The sequence below is a fragment of the Gallus gallus genome, chromosome 1 (assembly GCF_016699485.2).
Source record: "Gallus gallus isolate bGalGal1 chromosome 1, bGalGal1.mat.broiler.GRCg7b, whole genome shotgun sequence".
Classification (NCBI taxonomy): Eukaryota; Metazoa; Chordata; class Aves; order Galliformes; family Phasianidae; genus Gallus; species Gallus gallus.
The window spans coordinates 62,369,346-62,396,584 of NC_052532.1; the positions used below are offsets into that span (position 1 = coordinate 62,369,346).

The 27,239-nt window shown below is 38.5% G+C and overlaps 1 protein-coding gene across 11 annotated transcripts in view; it reads left to right on the top strand.

Annotated features, from left to right (window-relative positions):
* CALD1 (caldesmon 1) overlaps window positions 1-27,239 on the top strand; it is a 184,427-nt gene that overhangs the window by 38,245 nt on the left and 118,943 nt on the right. For 4 of the 11 annotated variants that reach the window (XM_046939671.1, XM_046939721.1, XM_046939810.1 and 1 more), the window contains exon 2: window positions 23,669-23,731. The exons of the other annotated variants lie outside the window; for them this stretch is intronic. The gene's annotated coding sequence lies outside the window, so the exon portion shown is untranslated. The remainder of the gene's footprint in view (window positions 1-23,668; window positions 23,732-27,239) is intronic. 11 annotated transcript variants of the gene reach the window in all.

The window sequence follows — 27,239 nt, forward strand, 5'->3', positions numbered from 1 at the left end:
TTATAATTGCTATTTAGTGCAAATTGCTCCAAGTGTGGAATTCTACTGTTCTAACAATATGTGTGAAAGTTATGATGCCATGTGTAGCAAATGTTATTACCATGCTGATCCAAAAGGAAAGGACATTTATATAAAACAGTAAACATAAAGACAGTACAGTTACAATCGTGACCACTAAGGAAAACAATTTAAAGATATTTAAAACTTAAGTGAAGAAGCCAGCCCTGATGATGAATGGACTTGCACTGAATGCTTTGTCTGTCTTAAGATGCAATTTTAAGACCCCTTTGAACTGGCAGGCCTCCATCAAGGACTGGCCTTGGCTGAGACCTCATCTCAATGTTTTATTTTCAGTTTTTCCCACGAGGGCAAGGCTTTGTGTATCCCAAAGTCAGATGATACACATGGTGGAGCTGGTGGCTGTATCTGCATTAGGTTTTAGAGAGTGAAGAGCAGACAAAACCTTGCCTTTCAATTAGGTTGCCTTTCAGTGCCATTCTTCTAGATAGCTCTTTGCGATAACTAGAGTTCATCACAGCCCTCTCCCACCCTCACTCTGTCAAAATCCTTAAAGCAATGCTGAGTTGATGTGGTTAGCTGTAACTTGCCTATTCTTCTGAGCTCCGGCTATCACAGCTTGTGTCAGGAAATGAGGGCAAAGGGAGATGGTGAGCTAGGTTAATGCCAGGCATAACAGAAACCTAAAAGCAATAGTTGGACAGTGTAGTATCCCAAACACTTCTTATTTGCATGTAGTAATGTAAAGGCTTCAGTTTCAGTCCTCAGGAATAATTTAACCTTAAGCAATGGAAAACAATGCAATATGCAGTTAGTGAGTTGTCCCAGTGAAGGTGCGTATATGGAATTATTTTTTGAGGCTGTTGACTATGCTGACTAACAGAGAGTTGGTTAGTTTTGTAAGGATAATGTTTTGGGCAAATTCCCAGCCTTCAAATGCCTGCAGGCAGACTTGTCCATATTTGTGGTATACTTGAGGCATGGTGTTCCTCTTTTGGGCCATATATTTTAAGAGGAAATGTTAATGGAAGGAAATATTGCAGAGTAACAATCCTCTCTGAAGGGCCAAAAGCCTTGTTTTTTCAGGGCAAGAGATGAGAATCCTTCTAACATTTACTCAATTATAAATAGCAATGGGCAAAGCTCTAGGGATGGATTCCTGGGAGATTGCATCAGGGGTTATTATTCCCAAAGCTGAACACAGGCAATGATTTTCTTTAATTGTTGCATCTATTTTGGCATAGAGCTTTCCTTAAGCAGATAGCAAATAATTGTGATATATTGTGAATTTTTCATTCCCCAGGTGCCTCTTATTTCTCCTCCTTCCCAAGAAAGAAGATGTGTTTTACTTCTAATAATAAATGGCAGTTTGACACTAGGAAAAATTTATTCTAAGTGTTTTGATTCTCCAGCCACAGCAGTGATAATGTAAGTTATATCCACATTCGACCTGTATGGATGGTAGGAGAAAGGGCGGCCTTGTGGAGGGAAACATTTAAATGGGCTGCAGTAGACTCTGCTGTTGAAGAACTAACTGATCTTGAGCAAAAAACTGCATCTTTCCCCTCTTTCAGTATAAGGGAAGAATATTGCTTTTTGATTAGAGCAGTTGTTTGGGGAAAGAAAAATATTACATTACTCTCAGATGATAACAAAATCTGATGATGATGTTAGTGCTGCTAAATAGATCAATTTCAGCTAATTTAATTAACAGATTAATCTGCCTCCTACAGTGAAATTCAGCATCTTGCACTTGCTTTCTTTAAAAAGCTTGGTATGCAACTTACATAGCACCAAAGAATTAACATGAAACAGAGTGGATGCATAACCCCTATACTGCCTCAGTAAAGAGTCTGAAAGGCAGAGCCTTAGTAATGCCTTGACTCTTCCAAATAGCATTAAAGCTTTTGAGGTGTGTTTATAGACTCAAGGGTCAGCCTCTCCATACACATCACCAGGGCAGTAATAGCCAGATCCGAAATTTAGAAAAGAAAAGAAAAGCATTTATTCTTAGAGAAGTATAGTCACTGATTTCCTTTCATTCTGTATCAGAAAAGAATGGTAATTAAAATATGTTTAGTAGTAAATCTGTTGGCTAAAATCTCTAATTGTACAAAAAGAAATCTTTTTCAAACATTGATGTGATTTTGTACAGGTACATGTTTTTCTATTACTGCTTACTGTAGAGAACAAATAAAAATAAGCCTCTACTAGTTATCACGTATCGTTCCAAAATCCTGTAGTGCGACACTTTTTCTTTTTTCAACTTTGTAAGACAGGTAATTAACTGCTTACAAAGTTGGGGCTGAACTCTATAGGATGCCTTAAAGCTTAGGGAACCAAATAAATATCTCATGGTAGTTAAAACTACCGTGCCATTTACTGATGTACACTTTTTTTCCCCCTGAATTTTATTTTTATTTCAAATAATTTACTAAATCTACATTTTTAACTGAATGCTGCCCACACCTAAAACCTGTAATTATTAGCCAATATTAAAGAAAAAAGATTTTAGGGGTTGAATAACAGATCTGCTGCTTTTTTGTTCATTGTTAGTGCTACCATGTATGCTAACATCCTTCCAACCAGGGGCATGTGGCAGTGCTGGAATCTGATGTACAATCACTTCATGGGAAGAGCTCATGCCTTGTTAATATAATCCATAAAAGGCTTCCAAACTTCCTGAAGCCAGTCCCCTCTGTTTCCAAGTCTGCATATGATCTCATAGGAAATGATGTGGGAGAGGCCGACTAGCCCTTTTGCGTAATCAAGGTGGCATTGTTCTTCTAATGCCTAAAGTGACTCATTTGGCTTATATAAGCTCAATGATCCACTTTTTGTCTGCCGACAAATCCCTGTTATCAGACTTCACAATGATTTTGGTGGTGTTAGGCTCGAGAGTGAGAGGACTGAAGTGTGACTTAAAGACCGGCTTTGATCATGTCATTCATTTGTGTTGTCATCCGTTTTTGTCTCATCTGTTTAAAAAATCCTAAACTTTGCTGCTCAGCTGAATTTGAAAGAGGGAAATGCAAACACATAACACAAGTGGACAAGGTTTATTTTGCAGTGGGTTCAGATGGAGGCAGATAAGCAATCTGTGCCGTGCCAAATCTCATAAACGGTGACAGTAGCAGTAAATGTTCATATAGATTGGATATTGCTGAAGCTGTAGTGCGTACATTAGCTGTGGATATAGTGAAAGTGTTTTCTTGCATTGGAGCAAGAGAATCGTGTAAACATCCTCTTTCTGCTATGTTTACCTAAACACCAGAGTGCCTCATAGAGTGCGTGTTCTTTTATATCCTTGGGAAACCCAGGATTTCCTTAGTGTATCGAGCCCAAGAAGGGAAACACTCCAAGACACTTCCATCTCTGAAAGCCTTGTATGGCAGCTAGCTTTAATCTTCATTGGCTGGAAAGAGAGAGCAAAAGTGTTCTGTGTTTTGTAGCTGTGTAGAAGTACAATTATGGTCTAGTTCGTGTGAGTAGGTAGTAACTGCACCAGACTGATATTACAGTGAGGCTAAACAGAGGGCTCTGTGGCACTCTGCTTACTGCAGAGTTGTTAAGTTTGGCAGTCAGATCTGGGCTGCAGTCAAACGTTTTCTTAACCATATTAGGCTGTATGGAAATTGGCCAACTAGCAACAGGCTTTTGATGTACTTATTGTTTGTGAAGCACATATTTCACGGAGTAGACAGCCACTGCTTTTAAGAAGTTGCAGGTTTAATAAAATATGACAAATGGAACCCTTTAAATATTGTCATTAAATTTTGATAGTAAAAAAGGGCATTTCCTAGGACAAGAGAACCAAAAGTTGACATTATTATAGCAGAAGTCCGCGACTCCCCTGTGCTTTTCATCCAGTGATCTTCATCACTCTGTAAATCAGATCTCAGTAAAAGCGTAATAGTTAAATTTTAGGCTGTTGTTCAAGTGAAAAATGAGAGTGCAGTGAACCCGACTGACTGAGGCACAAGCAGACCTGTTCTCTTTGGCAGACTCATCAAGGCAGAGTGAACAAGTGGATCGGTAGCTCCTTAAACGGTTGCAGCATTTGCTCAGGTTTGGAAAATGGAGCTTTTTCCATCTGGATGGGCTGTCCTCAAGGTCCACTGCTGCACTGTTTCCTGGAGAAAATGAGGGGAAAAAGAGTTTTTTTAGTTTCTTTATCATTGCGAGTTATCCCGAATAAGTTCTGGTGTGGGATCTAACATGTATTTTCACAATTGTTCTTTGGGATAGTTAGAAGGGACAGGATTCACTCACAAATGTCCCAGTGTGGGACGTGTTCATTAGTACACAACAGGATGGTTTACTTGTCGGGATGATCCTAATCAAAACTGATACTTGTAATGGGCGCAGAACAAAAGCAGTGAGCTGGACATGTCTGTAGTGCCTCGGGGTTATGGATGTCTGAAATCCCTCCAACTGGGGAAAACATTTTTTCTTGGGAGATTTCAGAACTTACTTTCAACTAAAAAACTTCAAAACTGATTTTTTTTTTCAGCATTTAGCTGAAAATTTTGGGGGGTTCTTAAGGGACTAAAATTCCAAAAAAAAAAAAAAAAGGAAGTATTGGTTAATACTGTATCAAGTCTACATCCATAATGTAGTACATTTTGCTATTAAATTGATTTTTGGATCAAAAATGTTTTCATAATTTTTAATGTGATTCTACTATGTGTGGTGTAATTGTTCACTTTTGCTTTACTAAGATGATTCTTTGTGCTAATGCTCTTCTAATATGTGCAGACAGTTGTCACATCCACTACTCAGGATTAAGTCAGGCAATGCATCTTTAGTTCTTTTTAATCTGTCTCTGTAGATTAGTCCCTCTCTGCTTGCTTAGCATTTTTATGGCTCTCCTGTGATCTTCCTCGGGATTGTTGTTATCATTCAGGAAATGAGTTCTCCAGAACTGAGTGCAGAATTTCAGGTGTGAACACCACAGAGCTGTTAGGACTATTACCTTTCTGCCCTGTGAAGTTGCCTTTATATTTAATACTAATATTGATATATTTAATATTGCTTGGACTCTTTCTGCTACCATTTCATGCACTGATTTGATATGTACTCTTAAGAACCTGAAATATACGTGTCTAGCTTTAAACCTTTTGAGCATTTTGATGGCAAATGTTGGCAACATTAAAAGAAGCACAAATGGCTGGAATGTGCCCTGAATTTGTAGCTAAAGTCAGGGCTGTGCTGTCAGGAGGCTGGAATCATCGTGTGAGTTCTGGTCCTGTTTTGTGTCCATGGTGTGTGATCTTATACACGTCATTTAACTTCCTGCCCCTTGTGTCCATATGTGCTAGAAGATAACATTATAGTAGCTTCATTTTGTAAGGTTGCTGTGAGGGTCAGCTTAAGTTTGTATGTGGTCTGGAAAATACAAAGAACTGGAAATGTAAAATATTTAGGCAAAAGGCTGCTACAAACCACATTATGTTACCTGTAAGCTTATGTTGTTCAGATTTGAGGAAACTGAGGAGCACTGTTCTATTCATTCATAATCATTTATCAGCTTGTTTGCTAAAATAATAGAAGAAATAAAACAAATGAGGATGATGAATCTATAGAGGCCTGCTGAGAATATGGTTTAACATATCCAAATTTGCTTTAGTAATTTGCCCAGCTGCTGTTTTTTAGTTTGAGAGGTCTGCACAAGCACATACAACAATCAAGTGAAAATCTTGGAAAAGGAAGCAAGCCTATCTTTTGTTTAGGTGTGGTTACATCAGTGCAATATTGTAAAAAATACAACAGAGCAAGGAACGGAACACTGAATAAAATGTTAATTTCACATGTACTCTGAAATTGTATGAATAACGACATGTCACCAATGCTGCTTCTGAGCCTAGGCTGATAATCCATTCCCTGGCACAGCATGTGGTTTTATTGGATTGGAGAAAACTGTGATATAACTCTGCTCTATGAAGCAGGCGCAGCCAAAAGAAAGACTTATCCAACTCTCCTCTGCCCATTGACTTTGTGAAATACAAAGTTGGTGAAGTTGTTTTTTCACTGCAAAAATATCCAGTTGATGTTGATTTATGAAGAGTTGGTGTTATTGGTGGTATATACCTGCTGAGTGGTTCTTTGAGGGCTGTAACATATCTGAGAGCCTGGCTTGTTTGTGGGAAATCAGGTGATGCAATACTTATGAGAGTTGAGAAAGTTGCAGTGAAGGTTGCTGAGGCCTCCAAATACATCAGTGGTCTGTGACTTAACTAAGTTAAGATTGTATTCGGAAATGAATGTTCTGAGATGGCTAAAGATATATTTAACTGGAAAAAAGTTTCCTTAGATATGCTTCAGGTATATATAGCTGCTTATAGTCCGGAGACTCAAAGATTACAAAACTAGCTGTGTGCATGTTACTGCCCAAGTGGAGGCTTTTGCCATAGACTGGAGTCCTAGATGAGGACTGAAAGGTGTGTGAAAGAACTGAAAATTCAAGGATGTTGTGTTAATGTGCATCAGCTCTTGGGAGAGCAAGGAGGCTACAATTCTTCTGCATTCCCCACAGCATATCAGGTTAAGACAAGATAGATGGAAGTGCAGCCTAAGTGCTGAATTCACTCATGGAAAATAGGGAGGGAATGGAGATAGAAACATTTCTGTTGGTTCCTGTTTTATATCTAGTAGAGAAGGGAGCTCCCCTGCTAAAGGATTCACCTGTACAAAATGAACACATCTGTGACAGTAGGAAGATGAGGTAGCTGGCCCACAAAGAATTCAGGTATGTTCTAAGCCTGCACACAAGTTTGGATGATCTAGCTACAGCATAAACCCAGTCTTCGGAGGCTTCAATGAATTCTAAACAAAACAGCAGGAGATTTGAGGGTTTTATTTGTTTTTCTAGAGGTGAGCCAGCACTACAGAGCTAAGATCTGGGTGTGTTTTGGAACCAACCTCTAATTTTATGTGTATAAAATGTAGGTAGTTTGAACTGAGTCTGGCCCACTTATGTTCTCATTGGGACAGAATTATGGTGTTGCTTTGACATTTTTTTTTTCTGTAAACCTTCTACCATCTGTCTCACTGTAACATAAAGTGGATTGAAGAGTTACTAACATTTACTTTGTGTTTCAGGGTACGATCTTCCTCTTGCTCTATTTTTCTTTCCTCTATTTCTTCCACAATTTTAGTTTATCAAATTCTTGGCAATGTTATTAGCGGCTTGGATATAAAAGATTTTGTTTTATGACTTAATAAAATGTGTAGGAGTGCCCGTGAAGTTAAGGGTGAGCAGATCTCATGCTCCAGAGTGTAAGCCGAATGCTGAGGGATTTGGAGAAGAATTCACCTGTCTTATCCTGCTTTTTACTGCACAGTTTGATAGGTGAATCATGAGTTTATCTTCTGAATGTTTCATAGCCACTGTTGGGGTCAGGATACTCAAGTTTGTAAGGTAGATGCTACAGTTGGTATCTCTGGTGTTATTCTTGTGATCTAAATACAACAAACAAAGAAACACAAAAACCTGAAAAGGAATACTATAAATTAAACATACAGAGAAATTCCAGTGAAATTGGTTTCAGTTAGGGAGAGATTTTCCTAGGCAGGAAATAGTCGCTCAGTAAAATCAAGGCTAGTAACTGTCCATTGTATCTCTTTACTGTCCCTTGGAATTTTCATGTTCAGGTATTTTTGCTTTATGGAAAAGAAACTGAGTTAATGAACTTTAAAACTCTAGGCAAAATAACAATAATAATAATAATAATAATAATAATAGCAATCCCAATCTGGCATTAGATTGGAGTTTTTGTATATTGATTTAATTGTTATCTGTGGTTAATACAGTGTCCATAGTCAGAGTATCTTGGGTTTGGGTTTTGTTACATCTGTCATTGATTTTTGATAGCTTTTGGCTACAAGGATATGCTGACTTGCCAGCAGAACCTTTAGGAATTTTTCTCTCCAAGTGTTTCTGTGGAGAAGGTAATGACTATGCATTTCCTCTTCCTTCTGGTGGTCTTTTGAGTTCCAGCTTACTTTTGTTCTTGTTCAAGACACACACATAACATTTATATTGAAATCCTGGCAGGCATGATGAAGCCACATCATGACCAAGTGGCTTCGTAAGAGATGTTAAGCTGAAAACAAAATGGACTGAAATAAGGAGGCAAGCCCTGGAGCAATGAGGGAAATACATGCATGCAATACTTGAATGAGTTTCTGAAAATGATTAGGAGAGCAGCAATTAGAGAAACACTTTGGGAGAGCAGAGTGGATCTGGAGCCAAGTCTCTTCAGCACCTATGGGTGTGCTTCATATTCATTTTTAATATCTTTTAAATATAGATATTAAAGATATTATAGGTTTTAGAAATCTTGAGAACAGGCAATACTATGACAGACAAGCAAACATGCTTTATTGAAAGCGGAGTGAGTCCTGTGGCAGATGTCATGTTATTAGAGTAAAAGCCACGCACATAAAAAGCATGTAAGAGGAACAGCTTATAGATGAGGTGCTTGCTCCTCTAATCTTTCTTTCCCCACAACTAAAAGACTGTTAGCATCTTTGTAGTGAATTTACTATAGCAGTGAGAGAATCATCCAGATTTCCTTACACTTGGCCTCCTGAAAGTTTCCTAGACACTCACATGAATACTAAAGATGACAACTCTTATCAAATACACCACCTAAAGTAGTAAGCTGACAAGTGTTCTTGTAGCGAAGAAATTGTCAGTTCCTAAAATCCCTTTGTCTTGCTGTGAATATGCTGAATTTAGAATAACAACCTTGTAATGGAAGGTTCATGTGTGCTCTTTAACTATTCATTCAAATGAAACCAAATTTTTCTACTTTGTATAAGGAAGGAGGAAAAAAGTATATCGATCATTATAATTAAGATGTTGTGGTAGAGAAAAACTGGTAGCGAAAAGCTAAGATATAATGGTAGAGAAAAAAATCTCTGAAAATACAAGACTAAGAAAATGGACTTCTTTCTATAACAAAACAATGGTGAGAGTTCACAATATGTTTCTACAATCAAGCAAATTCTGTTTTGAAGAAAAAAAAGTTAGCATTATTTGCCCAGGTGTGAGTGTAACTGATGGGACCAAACAATCTGTGGTGCAACTATCATACTGGGCTCTGTGTGGTTCAAGCTGATGTACTGAGAATAAGAGGCCTACTAAATGGATAAGCTTTTTTGCATTGGTAGCTGCCTAGCTACAATATTTACCTTTACAAACATCAAGCTTCTAAGGGCGATAACTGATACCCTGTAGATTTTCACTGTGCTAGGAATATGAAATAAATGATATTTTAAACTTTCCCATGCACTGATTAAGGACATCTGTTCTTATGCTCATTACCTTGTCTTTCTTTTTCAAAATGTGCATAAAGTTTTCCATCTGAAATTAGGAATATCTTGTGCACATTACTGTGTTATATGTGTAGATCATTGGAGCTTTTACAAACTGTTAATTGAAATCCACGGAAACCTGAAGTAGGCTTTGAAATAAGTTTTGTGTCAGGATCTCTGTTATAATAAAGACATTGGAAAGTGTCAGTTTTATAAAGGTAAATACTTGTTTTCCTCTTCACAGTCTAACAGGAGTGTAAACACATCAAATATTTGCTTAATAATGTAATATCTTATTTGTATAGACTTAAGAAAATGAATCAAATGCTTTCCTTTTCCCTTCCCACCCTTTCCTCTGGGGCATTGTTATTATGTGTGCATATTTGATCTGATTCAAACCCGGGGAACTGAAACTTTTTTTTTTTTCCACTGACTGGATAGATTTTGGTCATTTCCCCAAGTCTCAGGCATGTCAGCCTTGTCACTTTTCTTTCCTCAGAACTGTCTTTTAATTCTTGTCTCTGTTAGGAAGTCATAATGGATATTCAAGAAACATTTACACAACACTGTAGAAGTTGAAGTCCCCCTTTTGCTAGTAGGTCATGGTTCAATGATGAAGTAAATTGTACATTAGTGCTCCTAATAATTGGTAAGAAATATTGTAGTTGGATGGTGTAATGCAGCACTGGTATAAATTCTCTACTGGTTGAAATTGCTAGCAAGCAAACTGACAAGTTAATTTTCATACTGGCAAGATTTTTGGTGGATTGAGTATTGCCTATGTTTGCAAAGCTTAGATCTTGTATAAAAGTGTAATGCTTCGCAGACAAAAGGACAAAAGTATGATCACAGATGTCTGAATTTGCAGTTTTTGATACGTTTGCGCACAAACCTACTGATTTTGAAACCTGAGTCTTGGGTATCTAGTCAGCCACAGTTATGAACTCAAACTACTGTCTTCAGAATTATAGGTGAATCTCAAGGTATTCTCAAGAAAAAGTATGTGAATGAAATAAACTGTTCTCAGTTTTCATCTTGTATGAAGACTGGTTTCATCTCTGCACTTCAAGCATGTAAACACATTAAAACCTTGGTGTATGTTGTTGATAGAATATTTTTAATACTAAGTTATACAGCATCTGTCTACTCATGAAATCTGATTAGGATGAATAAAATGCACATGGAAAAAGGAGAATCATTTTAGATATTTTTTGACCAACAGCAAAACCTCAGATACTAGTATGCCTTTTTTTTAATTTGTGGTCTTGAAGTTTATAGATATATTTGTTAGATTCGGACCTCAGTGTTAACAGAAGTCATTACTTGTCTGTGCTTGGAATAACAACAGAGATACTGGGAAAAAATGAGTTTTCTAATGGGATTTAGATAAAGTTGACTTTAGAGTTGAATGCTATGGCTCCAGTAGATGTGTCTTGGCCACAGGTTTTTCCTGATTCTCTAAATATAAATGAAGTGAAGTCTGCTAAAACTCACTGCCAGTTAAAAAAAATTCTGTGATGGGGTACAACTTGGCAAGTAGAGAGCTGGATTGCATCTTAGAAGACTGAGGTTATCTTGGACAAGTCACTTTCTCTTGGTTTTGGACATTTTCACTTTCTCATGTGGGAGTTGAATAGCTTGTGTTAATTCCCTGAGATTTGCTCCTGTATTGTCTCACCGAGGCTGAGCACACAGCAGCGGAAAGAGTGTTTCAGCACTTTGTTACTGAGCTCTTCATTGCTAGGTGGATTGCAGAGTGCTGGCTTGATTCATTGTGAAGCTTATATCGCAGTGAGGCTGCCTTTTGGCTAGTACATTGGATACTGCCTATTTCATGGTTGGTTAGCTGGGTTCGTACAGCTTTCTATAAAACATGCAGTTCCAGAAATTTATGGGTTTGAATGAGTAACCAGTTACACAGGGCAAATGGCACTGTCTCCGATTACTGTATGAAGGGAAGTTTGGGTTTACCACTAATTGCAGATAAAAATTAATGTTTGCAAAGGAGACACATATGATTTATTTGTGTTTTCTGTTTCCATAATGAAATTTCCTTCAGGTTTAAGTACAGTCATTTGGAGGAAAAAGCGGAGGTCTGTGGCTCATTAGTTTCTGGTGGTTGTCAGAAACCATTAATCAATTGCCCCTTTTACCAACACAGGCCCTAATTCAGCAAAGCATTTAGGCATATGCCTAACTGTAAGCATGTGTTTCAAAGCTCTTTGCTAAATCATGGCTTTAATGTGGTTCGATCTTGCCACATTTCCTTCCAAGTCTAAGGTTACCTTGAAGTGACAGCTAAGGTGCCATGTACCTTCCTCTCACCTGCTTTTCTAGAAAGTGACAAGCAAAAGGAAAAATGGGTAAAATTTCCCACTATCCCTTTTTCTCCATTCCCTTCAAATCATACCTCGAACTGAGGCTTCTGTACTTTATAGTATGGCATGTGAAATGGTATCAAACCAGGAGCGTGGAGGGCAAAATAAGGGGAAAGCAGTTTCTACCTGATGGTTTTGAACTCTCTGATTTTGCTAAAACCCACTATGTAGAGTAAAGGAAAAGGTAGCACAGCTCTGTTCTGCTGTGACTGAGTGGTACCTGGTATGCAGGCTTGCTGTTATAAGTCTAGATAGTATATCTTAGACTACAGAGTAGATGCTTTCAGAATAAAGGGGGCTTGAATTTAATTCTCCCAGGCACTTCTACACTTGTGATAAATTGCCACGGGACTTGCAGTGAGTAAGAAAGGTCAAGTTTGAGGTTATGTTCTCAGTCCCAGTCTTGTCCACTTTGGTGCAAAAAAGATGCAATCTAACTACAGTTCCAGAATTTTCCTGACAAAGGCAGCATCCCAGCTGGTATAACACCAGTATAACTTGTCTCTGTGTCCCCCCTTTTACATTTTCCTCTTACATTGATTTTACATGATTCCTAATTCAGTGGAAATGATTGAGATCTGTCAGAAATTACTTTCACTAGACTGGTATGATTTTTATGTATCAATCAGGAGGAGGTTGAATGACTTGAAAGTAAAGAGAGCCAGTCCTACAGTCCCTTCAGTGTTTGTTTGGCAGGGCAGAGTGTTTTTTTTTTCCCCCCTCTTGCATCACAAAGACACAATTCGTTACTGACTTTGCAGTAGGGCTGCTGCCTGTTGAATCATCAACATCACAGTTTGATGGGCATAACTTTCCTTTGGATTTCCTCCTGAAAAATTTTGGTTGGTGCCACTCAAACTTGTTTTGCTTGTGAAAAACCTGACATCATCTCAGCCTAAGGTAGTATGTGGGAAGGAAAATGACTTCATTAATTCATATTTCCATTTTCTTCCCTCTTTATTTGACAGCAACAAGAGCACATGATGGAAGCCTGCCATGTAAGGCCTTGCTATGTACATGACACAGATGGAAATGGCAACAGAGCTTTGACTTTCATACTGAAGCAAAGTCTCCATTGCTCATAGTGGACCCTTTTCATGACTTTAACATGCAGTCACTAGTTCAGCATAAAAAATTGTGCTTGCTTCCTTTAAATTTGTCAGTCTTTTCTCTAAATTTATCCTGGAGAAAAGAAACTGAAATGCTACAATATCTGTACTGAGTTCATAGTTTTATACTCCACATATGAAGAACTGAACAACATTCCTGGACTTCAGACTTAACATCGGTCCAGGTAAAAATCAAAGGGCATCAGGGTAGAAGGACAGAGGAAAATTCTCACCCCTGATCTCACTGCAAACCCTTTCCCCAAATTACATGGTGGAGCTTGGCAGAGAATCTTGAGTCTCAGCATACAGCTTTCTTTTGTTGGTAATAAAAGAATACCTTTCAGAAGGATATCTTTCAGAGGCTCTTCTGTAGCTTGAGTAATAATGGTGGCATTGACTGTCTCCTTAGCTTGCTATTCCTCTGGACCCTAAGTAAAATTGTCAGTCTGCCAGTGTTTGAAACTATTTGACAAAGAGCTCTTTTGCTCCTCTAGCACTTGTTACTGAGGCAGGTAAAAGCAGATTTCTGTGGTGGTTTCTTCAGTTTGGAATGTCTTACTTTGATTTTGCTTTTGGAAAGTTCATGAGCAATGCTAATGAAAGTTCTAAGATGATTCTCAGTTTTCCTTCACAGTTTGATCATGTTCCTTGGAATTCCTACTTTTTTTTTTCCTTTTTTATTGTATAATGTTTGCATGCATGCATGCACCATGTGTTTGTGCTCCTGTCAGGAGCAGAAGCTGAAGGCTCCATGTAAGGCTGGTAAAAGGAGAAGTCAGTCCTTTAGCCTCTATGCATGTACCACTTTGAAACAGTCGTATGCTTGGAAGGAGATTGGTGACAAGTGGTGTCCCTCAGGAGTCAGTACTGAGACCATTGCTCTGTAAGATCTTCATTAATGACACTAGCACTGAATGCACCCTCAGCAAATTTGTGGATAACACCAAGCTATGTGGTGTGGTTGACATGCCCAAGAGATGGGATGCCACCCACAGAGACCTAAACAGGCTCAAGTAGTGGGCCAGGAGAACCTCATGAAGTTCAAAAAATTCAACTGCAAGGTCTAGCGGCTGGGTTGCAGCAACCCTCACTATCAATACAAGCTGGGGGATATAAGGATGGAGCACAGCCCTGCAGAAAAGGACCTGGGGGTACTGGTGAAAGGGAAGCTGAACATGAACCAGCAATGTGCCCTCGCAGCCCAGAAAGTCTCCTGGGCTGCATCAAAAGAAGCGTGACCAGTAAGTCAGGGAGGTGATCCTGTCCCACTACTCTGTGCTGGTGAGACCTCACCTGGAGTACTGTGTCCAGACATGGAGTCCTCAGTGCAGGAGAGATCTGGACCTGTTGGAGCTTGTCCAGAGGAGGGCCACAAAAATGGTCCCAGGGATGGAACACCTCTCCTACAAAGACAGGCTGAGACAGCTGGGGCTGTTCAGCCCGGAGAAGAGAAGGCTCTGGGGAGACCTTAAAGTGGCCTTTCAGTATCTAAAGGGGCGATATAAGAAAGAAGGAGACAGACTCTTTGGCAAGGTCTCATGTGACAGGACAAGGGGAAATGGTTTCAAATTAAAAGAGGGAAGATTTAGACCAGATATAAGGAAAAGGTTTCTTACGATGAGATTGATGAGACACTGGAACAAGTGGCCCAGAGAGAAGGGTACCCTGTCCCTGGAGACACTCAAGGCAGGCTGGTTGAGGTTCTGAGTAATCTGATCTAGCTGTGGGTGTCCCTGTTCATTGCAGGGGAGTTGGACCAGATGGCATTTAAGAGTACCTCCTAACTGACACGATTCTATGATTCTGTGATGCTTTGCTACTTAAGAATCCTTGCTCTAGTGAAAGCAGCACCTCTGAAGAAAGGGATTATTAGTAGCAAATTGTTTATTGATTGGTTGAGATAAACCATGCAGACCTGTGAGGTGCTGATCATTTGCTGATGGCCCTGGAAACAGTGACTCCTTGGTTATCCATAGAGGTCTATTGTTGTTTGTGGTGACAGTATGCAGTGATGAAGGAGATCTCTACTGTGTTTTATTTTCCTCAACTTTAAAGTAGTGGAGCTCTAAAAATGACTAATGAACCTCCCCTCAAGGTTCATATCTATGACCTAATTCATATGTTTAGAAATCTTGTCTTCCACTTTACAACAGAAAGCTGAGGTTTGCTCATCCAGAGAGCATTAGAGGCCAAAGCAGAGACTCTGGAAGAGATCCAGCACAAATAGCTGCATTCCAGTGAAAACAGAAATCAGATGTACGGTGCATATGATAGTTTAATTGGCCAATACTATTTACCATATGTTAATTGCAAGTTGTATTGTAAATTATGAGGTTGATTATAGCAATAATTAGAATGGATTCATGTAAGATGCTGAGCAGTTTAAAAAAAAAAAAGAGAAAAGATCTTCTGGTAGAAGCATTTTTATCTCAGTAACATTGAAATTTACTCTTTACAACAAAACTTTGTTAATGTGCATTGTTCATATCCTTAGCTGCTGCAAATTGTAATATACAGGGCTAGTTTCCAGTAGGTGGATAGGTTATAACCTAAGGAACTGACATGTTCTACTTTTATACTACAGAAGATGATATGTTTTCTATGTTTGCATGCTACGTTTATGTGCAGCATATATTGCAAGATGTATCTGTGTATAGTTATCACAGAGCAATCATAACCGGAAGGGAACTGAGGAGATTTTGTAGTCAAATGCCCTTGCTCAAAGCAGGATCAGCTAGAATAGTTTGCTCAGGCTTGTGTCCAGATGGGTGTTGAATATCTCCAAAGACGAAGACTCCAGAACCTCCCTTGTTAAAATTCAGAAAGTTTATTTTGGCCTATTTCTTCGGCTTGTCAAGGTTCCTCTGAATAGCAACACAGCCATTTGGGGTATAAGTCAGTGCTTCTAGTTTTATATTGTCTGCAAACTTGCTGAAGGTGGGCTCAGTTCTACCATCCAGGTCATTGAGGAAGGTATGTTACACAGTATTTGTCTCAGTGTTGAGCTCAACCTCCAGTTGGACTTATCAAAACCCTCTGGGCCTGGTGGGTCTTCCAGTTTTCAATCCACATCCGTCAAAGGGTTGTTATGCAGTATAAGACAAGTATCAAAAGCCTTACTAGTACTGAGACAAACAACATCTGCTACTCTGCCAATCCCAGATAAGTCTGGCAAAAATAAATTAGACTAATTTGTCCATGCTTGGAGTGGTATGTTGCCTTTAAATGAGTGTAACAAAGTAAAAATTAGGATGTCTGTACCAAGGATGATTTTTGCAGTTTGAAGGTGGTAAACTTTTGCCAAATAAACTTTCTAAAATACAGGATACGTGTATCTCATTAAATTCTGTGAGGCTTGGACATGTAACTGTCACTTATGTCTTCAGAAATCTATGGTTTTGTTTCTACCCAGTAAACTGTGTATTGACCAAGCCAAGTTCTTGCCTGTCAAACTTATTTTGGAGCATGACAGAAAGGCATGGGTGGTCTGTGAAACAAAATAAACTCTTCCACAATTTCATGATCAAGGCTTTTCAATTAAGGCCCCTTTAGTACCTTATTTTACTTTATGAGGGGCTAATAAGTGATCACTGTAAGTAGGAGTCAAGTTACTGAAATGACTGATATATCTTATGGGTACCAGTGGAAAATCACATTGCTCATTAGTAATAACCAGCTACCCACTAACATGCTGATTTCTATTAAAGAATATATTCTAGCCCATTATAAATCATTTATGACTAGAACCCTGATAACTCTTTGTAGCTTGTTTATTAATGTTTAATATTAGTGTTATCTCTGTTTTGTCTTTTGTTACCCTAAATCCAGAACAAAACTCTTCAGATCAAGGGTAGTACTGCTAGTATATTAATGGAGTCTCTTATTCTTAACAAGATATTGAAAATGCTACTTCTGGTGCATACTAGGAGGCACAAGAGTTCTTGTTGTTTGCCACCACATTTCCCTTCTACCACAGTACTGAGGTTTCCTTTTGTGTTTAAATTGGAAAGATGATGTACATTCTGTACAAGTTTTACAGCCAGGCAGTCACCCAACGCCATGTGATTATAACAAGCCTTTCAGATGTACTAGCAGGCATGGGAAAAAAAAAAAAAAAAAGCCAATAAAAAGAGTATTTCATACTATCTAGTGGACAGTACAGGTTACTTTGAGAGACTGATTTATCTCCCTTCTCTTAAAGTGGAAGGAACTTGAAGCGGGGAAATGACTGTGCTGAAGAAGAGGCAACTTTGATTTATGTCATCTTCAAAGTGTTTGGACTTTGGGTCACACTCTGAGCTCTCAAACTGAAATAACTATGTCTCCCCAGGGATTTGTAAGGGCTTAGCTGCATCTGTTCAGAATTGTACCTCTCACTGAAGTAGTTCAACAATCCCTTCCTAGAAGAGACTGCATACCAAGCGAAAGCTGCATGTGTAAGGGCAAGCTTGAACTGGTTATACTTCCCAGGGTTTTTTTGTTGGTGGTGGTGGTTTTTTTTTTTTTTTTGTCTTTCTGGTCTAGAAAGAAAGCTTACTTAGATGGTGTGGGCCACAGGTAGCCAGCTGGCTGTGGAAATGGTACTGAGAAGAGTCATAGGGCATCTGAAAAGAAAAAAGCACTACCATGCCTGCTAAGAGTAACCTGCTTGTCTCTGAATTAGGACGAATGTTTGAAAATGGTGACAAATCAATTTACAGGAAAATCTGCACCTATGGGAACAGGACTAAATCATTTTCATCACTGTTTGCCCTAAAGCTAGGAGAGCTTGTTTTACAATTGATCTGTCTCCTCCTGAATCTTAGGCAGATCTCATGGAAGAAGTGCAAATAATTCAAGAAGATTTGAGATTTCATGTCAGAATGTTAATATACCTACCATATACCATTTCTGAAGGTATTTGGGAAGTATTTTCCTCTCAAAAGAAAGAAGGAATTAAATAAATGTATACTTTTGAATGTTGTGATTTAATTTCAAGAATTTCAGTGCAGCAGCAACCTTTAAGACCACGGCACATATAGAAATGTTAAATTATAAACAATTTTTCAGCTTTCTCATTGATGTTTGTCTATAATTTTATGAGATTCATCTTGAAGTGAGGATGTTGCACAGTTTGGGAGGCAAACAAATCACAGCCTCTACAGCAAGTAAACATTTTTAACCATGTATGATCTTCAAACATTTGGTGAAATTGCAGGTGATACTACTTGCAGTTCTGGGAGGGCACTAATGAGATAGTGTTAACGTGGGGCTTGTCTGAAGTTTCTGCTCTTTTTTCCTTTCTCCTCCCACTGTTTTAATAGTTTATATGTCATTTATGGCTGGATAAACTGTCTACTCAATATCTATAAAGAGTGTGCTTTGTGGTTGAAACAAGGAAGTTGTCAGCAACAGGATTGTTATTTCTAGTATAGACTGCAGTTTATCCCATTCTATCACATTTGTCACTGCCCACTCTCCCTTTTCAGAGAATACCCCTGAAAGAATTTGACATAAACGAATTTTGTGTTTCTAAGAAGTGAAGTATTTTTTCTCTGATAGAAAGTTGCAATTTATTTCTGTTAAAAAAAAAAGATATAAAAAAAAGCTGATTCACTGACACACTAGAAGGCCTCCATGTAAGTTCTTCATTCATAGAATAAGTCTGAGACTATATACAAGTTATTTATTCTTCCTTTGTTACAATCAACCTACTGTAAAATGAAAATAGAAATTACTTCTTTCTTCATAGGGCTATTACAAAATTGAAAGCTGTGAATCACTGTGAATCACTCCGTGTTGCAATGGACATCATATGTATGCCATAGACAGAAATGCGCATTTTACAGTGGTTGAGTGTTGACTGAAGTTGTTGAGTGAGGTATTTGTGAGTCTGTGTTGCAAGAAACAATACAAACTTAGTCATGGGAAGAGATAATGTGTCTCCTGAAACCTTCTTTGTGTGGAGTTTCAATTATGTTCTATTCAAACTGGGATGCAGACAGCAATGCTAGGTATGGTAGAAGTTTGCTACAAGGACTGCTAAAGCTACTGCCCTACTCTGGCACTCTGAATGGAGAATGCAGGGAGTCAGGATCAGTTCAGTCTTTTTCTAATTGAGCTGGCATAGCTGCCATTGCCATTAGCATTACCACTACTCTCTCAGCTTTGTAGATCAGTGGAAGATTTTGTTCTATGAGGTTAATAACCCAGTCTCAACATTAAATTCACTTGGGAAAACTCATAATTACTTCTTCAGTTGCCCCGCACTCCTTACTCCCCAAATGCATTCTAGAAATAGATAATCACTCAGATGGGAGCATATTATTAGTTTTCAGTCTTGCTGCCAAATGACTGAATTTGACATGTCACATAGTAGGGTAATTTCTGCAGCACGGAATCGGCATGCTAGGCATTTCACTGCAATATCAAAGTCTATGGGAAAAAGTTGAGAAGCACTGTCTGGAGGAATTATGTTGACCATTCCAAATTCCAGCTAAGGTATCCCTAGATGATAATTATTCAGAAAGTTTCTGCTCTCTAGTGGGTAAAAGTCAAAATTAGAAAAATATCTGAGATGATGAATGGCTTGGAAGAGAACAATCTAATTGTTTTGACGAAAGCTGTTTTGTCAATTACGCTCAGAGCTACAACACCAGGCAAATAACTTCTCAAGCTCTCATTCTTCCTTTTCCTCTTTTATTATCTTTCTTTAATCTCTCTCTTTCTCTCTCTCTCTCTCTCTCTCTTTTTTTTTTTTTTTTTGGAAAGATAGGTAGAATGAGCCCTGCTGCATATTTATTAGCATAAGTCTTTTCCTGCAGTACATCTATCTGATAGTAAATCTGCTTGAATTCCTTCCCTGTTAACATGTGGGCCTCTTTTCTAGATGCAAAATCAAACTATGGAGATAATCTGACTTTGTTGTCTGCAGAGGAGACAAGCAACACTGAGGATACAAAAAATATAAGAACATTATAGTAGTATCGTCATTATAACACCATGCAGTTCAGCCAGCCTTAGCCTTAAACTGGAGGAGCTGTAGGAGCTGCTTTGAGTCTCCAGTATGATGGCCCAGCTCTAGTTAAACTTCTACCTGCTGGCTTGTTCTCACATTGGTCTCGTTCTTTCTATGCCAACTGTTCTTCCCATGATTTTCATCTTTGATGCTTTCGCATCCCTGCCTCTCTTCCTCTGCTTTTTTCACATCCTGTTTCCCAACACCTTATTTTTCCACATATGATACATTGTGTGTTTTGAGTGCATTTGTTTTCCAAGCATAGGGCAGACTTCTCTCTGTCACTTCACCTCCTGTCAGCTTTTTTTTCTGTCAGCTATGACTGAGAAAATTGTTCCTAGTCTTCATAAAGTAGATGCAATTTATGATAGGTAGGATGGTCTTCTAGGTAAAGCACTGGGATTACAGAGAAATTTCCTTTCTATAAATTGTATTGTACCAAAACAAATGAAGCTCAACTGGTGACAACTTCATGTCAGTGTCACAATGTGACATTCAGGCAGTGTAGGTCTCTGCTGTTCAGCTAGAGGAGAACAGCAAAGAAATCATAACTTGGCATTCTTTGAATGTGTAAAGTGAGGCATTGCTTTGTATATGAAATACTTCATTCCCAGATTTCCAATTGGACTGCAAAACGAAGATGGAGCATATTCAAATGGGAATAATATTCTTTGAAATGCGGTTTTGCTATATTATGTGGTAGGAGAAGTGAGTGGAGTGGGAGGGTATTGTTTGATTTGGTATATTTCTACAACATAAAGATCAAGGAAATCCTGAGGCTGATAGGAGGGTTCTGTTTTAAAGTAAGAAATACATAAAATTTAAGCATCAGTCTTCTTGAATTCCACTTAGTGAATGAAGCATGATGTCTGTTTGATACTTGACTGTTTATTGGTCTAATGCAATCCTTATAGAAAGCTTTCTTTGCACAAATGGCATCAAGAAATAAGATTAATAAACTCTCCCTGAGTGTTGTTAACAATGAGAGCTGACAATAGACAACATCAACTAGTTTCCCATGAGAAAAAATGAAATATCAAAGGGCTGTAAATAGCATTCCATTTTCTGTTTGCCAGATGAAGATGGGACATGTGGATGGTTTTAAATGTTTTATCCATTTTGGCACATGCTTGCATTTTCAATGGCCTAACTTCTTGGCCTGAGACTTAAAAGAAATAGCAATGACAAGAAGAGCCTCCCACTCAGTTAAAACTCAGCAGAATCATTGTCTAATATATCTGCTATATCACTGATATAACAGCTCTTCTTAAAAAGGCCAGTAGCATTTCTAAGTAACTATTACAAATCTTTCCTCCCCGATAGATCTCTTATCTTTCATTCATATTTTTCAGTTTTTGTTTCCCATGTTGTCTTCAGTATTTGTGTGACTGCATCACGTGCCATTACACAGATGATAAAATAAGCATCTCAAAGCTTTTGGTTTTTGAGCTGTTGCAAATCTTAAAGAAAAGCAAAAATACTGTAGAAAGGAGAGCGGAATCCTCTTCTGTAGTAAGAACAAAGATGTTGCTATTTTGGTAGTCAAATAGTCACCCTATTGGGAAAAGGAAGAGTTTAACTGAGAAGCTCTTCTCTTGCATCTCTGGTTTCATGTAGAGCTGCAAGTGACCATCTGAAAGACAAAACTCTCCCTACAATCATGTTTAATTCAACTAAATTCTACTCTTACATGGAAATCAGTGTAAAACTCAAGGAGCCTGAAACACAATGTGTTTAGATTCTGCCAATGTCAAACTATTATTTTTTTCCCCTTTCTCTTATGTTCAGTTGCTGAATCCAATTTCATGTTACTGCAAAGGAGAACTAATTTTCACAGAATTAGTTTCAGCTCTACTTCAATGCTTAATTACTCAGAAAAAAAAAAATTATTCTCTTTTGTATAGTGCTGGTCACTAAACTGTTGAATTATTTATATTTGGTTGTAACAAGGAATAACATTTGAGTTCCAAAGACGTTTTTATGGTTTTTTTTCATATGGTTTGTGTAATGATGACTTGAACTCTCACTAGTTGCAGCAACATTTCTTTGTGAGTCAGTGTCCTTGAGACAAAACAAATATATTGCTTGTCCTAATGTGGTTTTCTTTCTGCTTCCAAAAAAGCACCCAAAGCATAAAGAAAACTCTTTTGCAACCCAGTATCTTCTTTCTCCTCTGCCTACTGTTACATTGCAAATAATGCGTGTTATGCTACTTGGTTAGTAAACCTCATGTTTTGTGATGAACCCCAGATTTTGTCTGGAGTTAATGGAAGATTCAAATACTCGGGGAATCTGGTTGTGAATTGGCAGATAATGACCATGGGTTCATAAAAAAAATACTTCTATCTTAGTTTTTGCAAATTCAGAATCTTTCTAGAAATGCAATGGAAGGCATAAAGACCTCATGAAGTACAAAAGCAGAGACACTTTCAGAGCCTCTTCATTTTGCTTCTTTGAAGAATGAAGATATTTTCATTCAGATCTCTTCGGAGAGCCTCTCAGAACTGAATAAAAAATAAAGTATTGTATTTCCTTTGTCAATTGAGTTTTTAAAAATTTGAATGAGTGACTCCAACTAGATGCAAGCAAGTCCTATTCCGGAACAATACATAGTCTGGTGATTTGCTGTGCATGATCGTGCTTATCTGGGGTGCAGGAGGTAGATGCAAGTATTCTTTATTCACCCGAATTCTATTATTTTACCAGCCAGCTGAACAACTAGCCAGTATTATGATGCTTCTTTGATTCAACAAGTACCTGGGTTCAACTGAATGACAGAATGACTAAGGGTGGAAGGGACCATTGATCCGTCTGGTCTAACTCCTACTCAAGCAGGGACACCCAGAGCAGAAGGTCTCCAAGGAGGAGAGTCCACAGTCTTTCTGGGCAAACTGTGGCAGTGCTTCAGACACGAGCAAATTGCATAGAAATAGGGCAAAATCCAGTTCAGGCCTGAATGAATGATGTGTTATTATTTGATCAAAGTCAAGCTGGACTTAGAAGGGTTAATGTGGGTCTGCTGAAACCTTCATTAAAAGTGCTGGCCAAAGACTGCCTTTATCAGTTACACACGTGCAGTCTTAGAGCAGTCATGAGTGCTTGTATTGCTAGCAGTGTCAGTGCTGAAGATGAAACAATTAACCAAGAGTTAAAAAGGATATTCTCTGGTTATCAAGAAAGCAATAATGTGAGAGAATGAGAATGCCTTAAAATTAGATAGCTCTGTGTGGTGCTGCGTACTGACCTAAATTTCACAACTTTTTTTTTTTTTCTTTTTCTGCAGAATCTATAAATACTTTGGGAGGGAAAAGGGAGGGGCAGGAGAGAGAGGGAGGGAAGGAGGGGAATGAGAATGAAATAAAATAACATTCCTTTTTTTTCCTTCTTTTTTAAATGGAATGCTAACCAATCCCTTGGCAACAAAGCCCATGTTTATTTTTAATTAAAAAATAACATAGCTGGGTTGACTTCAGTTTTCCCAGCTGCTATTCTTCCATCACAACAGCTCTCTGGCCTGTTTTCCCTTGCTGATTTCTTTCGTCATTTGCACTAAGCTTGTATGTGTTACATAGATTTTATGTAGTATTTCCTACCATTGAAAATAAAGCTAGCAGTCTAAACAAGTAGCTGGAGCTCAGTTATCTAGATTCTCATCTACAGTACCTGAGCATGCCCTTCCTTTTGGAAAAGTAACAGGTGTGACCAGGATAACAACTGTTTTTTTTTTAATGTGCACATTCCACGCTGCTTTATATGGCTGCCAAGTGAGGAAAGATTTAAACTGCATATTGAATTTATGAGTTGTAGTTCATTAAAATAAATGACTTGGGTTTGGCAAATTTCAGGTATCGCTGAGCACACAGGTAGTGTTTGAAGACTGACGAGCAGCCTTGGTGGTTTTTGTTTAGGTGAGTGATTGCAAACTACCAGTTTTTGTGTTTAAGCATTAGTTGAAAAGGTAGAAAATAGGCATGCTTAACAGGTCTCATCCAAAAACTTAATCTCTTCCTCCTGTCAGGTAGAACAGGAAGAAGTCAGGATGACATTCCATTTCTCAGCATGTCACAACAGAGCTGATGGCTTGTATAGTGAAGGTGCTGTCTCTCTGTAAAAATCAGTTCAGTTTTCTTGGGTGAACTAAAATCCAAGATTTATGTGGACATTTAGAGGTTTCTGAGTATTTAGGAGTATCTGGTGTTTTCTTTGAGTTAAGCTAATTAAAGCTGAGGTGGTAATGCTGTAGCATTAAAAGTTCACACTGGAGTGCCAGCAGCAAAGGGAGCTGACAGCATCAAAGCTGCAGTTATTCCCAAACAGAAATCTAGTTGCTGGAAAAAAAACAATGGTTTGTTGGGTCACTGGAACCAAATCATGGAAGAAGACATAACTACATGTATTGATTGCCAACGATGTTGCTATCAGGACTGTCTTTACAATGCATAATTTGCATTCTTTCCATATATAATATAGCCATTTAAAAGAAAAAGTTATTTGCACTGGTTGTTCTAGAATAAGTGGCAGGATTCTGATGTACTACATTTTTCTGCTGTGAGCTCTGCTCACCTTGCCTTAGTTAGACTCCAGAAAGGCAAGGATGAATGTGAATAATCCTAATCTGAAGAAATACTGCTACCCACGCTTTTTGATGGTCCCAAGAGGAGCGAGACTGGAGATTTCTGGAAAAGGCAGCATTTACTAATTTCCAGTTTATTGTTTTGGCATGTAATGCATTTGCCCTTCTAAAAGATGGTTTACTTTGGGTTACTATTTAAAGATCTGATAGTAATCAAATAAAATGCAGTGCTTATGGTCAGATGAATGATTTGTCTCAAGTTCTTTATCATGGATCATAGTAGTAGTGAAATCGCGTGTTTTGGGCTGACTCTTACTAGGAGAATACTAGAAGATTATTTTAGGATGAAGGTGGTGTGAATTGGAAAAATGAAAGTAAAAGGTATCCAGTACAAACCCCAAATAAATCCTGAAGCACGGAAAGTGGAACCATATGTTCCCCTCCACAAAGTTTGGGAACATTCATTCTTTGAGTTTCATTTTGACTCATTATAGAAATGTTCCCCAAGGACTAACCTAGAAAACATGAATCAATTCTTCTGCACTCCAGGGAGACCATCCTCCAGGGACTCTGTTGTCCCATCTCCAGTGAAAAACCCATGTGAAGGGAAGCCACAGAAAGAGGTTCACATGAACTTTCCCTGCTGAGGGAATGCCTTCATTTACACAAAGCTCTTTTCTAAACTGCTTTATTTTTATGGGAGCTATGAGCTCCAGGATCCCCAAATAGTAACTTTTAGTGCTGGCACTAATCCTGTCAATCAGAATTCTTCTCAGAAATGCCATTAATTAGAATTCTCTGAAAAGTTCACAACTTGCAGAACGTTCCCTGTACCTCCCTCTCTCCTGACGCCCATCCCAGCAGTATGTTCATGTTTGATAACTTAAAAAGACATAAAAGTGGAGAAAATTGGAGCTTTCACAAGAGACAAGCTTTTTGTTATTACAGATATTTTTTAGCTGCACTTCTGCAGTTCTTTACTTTTTTTTTTTGAGCAAATTCCTTCATTTGTCATGTTGAATGACGCTAGCAGCTGTCAAAATATGCTTTAAATCAGTCAGTTTCCATTTGCTGTCTGTTGCACTATTATTTTATGAGTTATGCAGTGATTTTTATGAATTATTAATATTTGGATCAGAGCTCTAGGCTTGCCGTAAACCTTTTCTAAATGTGACAATGAATCCCACTCTTCTTGCAGTTGTTATGGCAGTTGATAGCAGACACTTCAAAAGCTTTGCAGCAGCCAGTTGAGTGCATATCTCAGGAGATGTAGATTTGCAGGGAATTTGAGACTTCTTATTATCAGGAAATGTTTTCCTTTGACAGCATGTTATGTAGCAGACACGCCTGTGTGAACTGCCAGTGATGTGGGGGAGCTCATGTTCAATCTCCAGATGATCTGAAAGGATCGTGGCAGGCTTTGATTTTTAACTTTAAAAATGCTCGTCCTTCCAGATCAAACTGAAAGAGAAAAACCTTCCCTGAATCAGCTTTTCCTTTCTGCACATGTTGCTGCTTTGTTGGTGGGACAGGCTTCCATGAGAACAAATGTTCTGGAACAGATTTGATCTATTCCTGTTGCCATTGATGCCTATGTGACCGTCGACCCTGCGTGAAACAAGCAAAGAGCACAACCCTCTGTTTATTCCTGTGCACAGTAAGTGCTGAACAAAGCAGGAAGAGGTGAGGACTCTAGTTTTCTGCCATGGATGCCACTGCTGTGTGGTTAGCAAATGGTTTCTGCTTAGTAGCATGCACATGGCCAAAGAAGGAAGCAAGTGCTATATTTGTGTGGCAGAGGATGATGTTCCAGCCCACATCTGCTCAGATGTACACATACTTTGCTTATTTGTTAGCTTCTACTTTCAGGAATAACTATGCAAGGAACTTGAAGTTTACTTCCACAAGTTAATGAGCTACATCTAGTCCTGCCTTTTGGTCACGTTTAACCTCAGTTCTCTTGTCTTTCCAGTCTCATGCCAGGTTATGTAGAACAAAAGTCTAAATATCACTATATCTAAAAGTTGCTCACTTACACTGAGGGCGTGATATTGTGTGTGGAACTGTGATTGTTCACCAGACTCTTAGGATGTTCTACTGCTGAGATCAGTGTAAGGAAAACTGGAATTTTAAGATGGTTGACGAGAAATATGCTGTTTCCTGAAACAATGTCAGTCAGATGAGTTGCTGTTGAAAGGATGTTAGCAGCTTGGCTGAAGGGAAAAGATTAATCTTTCTCTTTCAGACTCTCTCACCTAATGTATGTGGCTGTCTGGCATTGGTTTTTTTTTTTTTCTAAAAAAAAAACAATCATGATTATAAGCTCTGATTCAAACTGTAATTGAGAACATTCATTGTGCAGCTTTCCCCATGGGACGCAATGCGCTCAGGTTCTCCCAGAGCCCTCTTCTGGCAAACAACTGAGTGTGCTGCTATGCCCATAATGTTGGAGTGGATTGAAAGTGTTCAAGAAGTTGAACTGCAAAGAGCGAGTGAATGTTAGACGAGGAATTCTTTCCTCCCTGCTCTTCAGATATCTGATATATTCTCCAGTTGGGCTGGAAGAGGCACTGCTGACAGCATGATTTTCCTCTTCTCTGACCTCCAGAGCCTGAACACAACTGGACAACCAGGACCATCAGCCCTGTATGTTACACAGCCTGTGTTGTTCATATCTAGATACCATAACTCATGTTTTCCACCAGAAAATATAAGAGTGGGAAATGTTTTCCTGCAGCTCATGTTCTCCATATGAACCTGAACTTACTGATACTTTTCTTCATCACTAAAATACTCTTTAGATGAGGACACAGGAAGATAAAGTAATGGACTGAAGGCTTCAT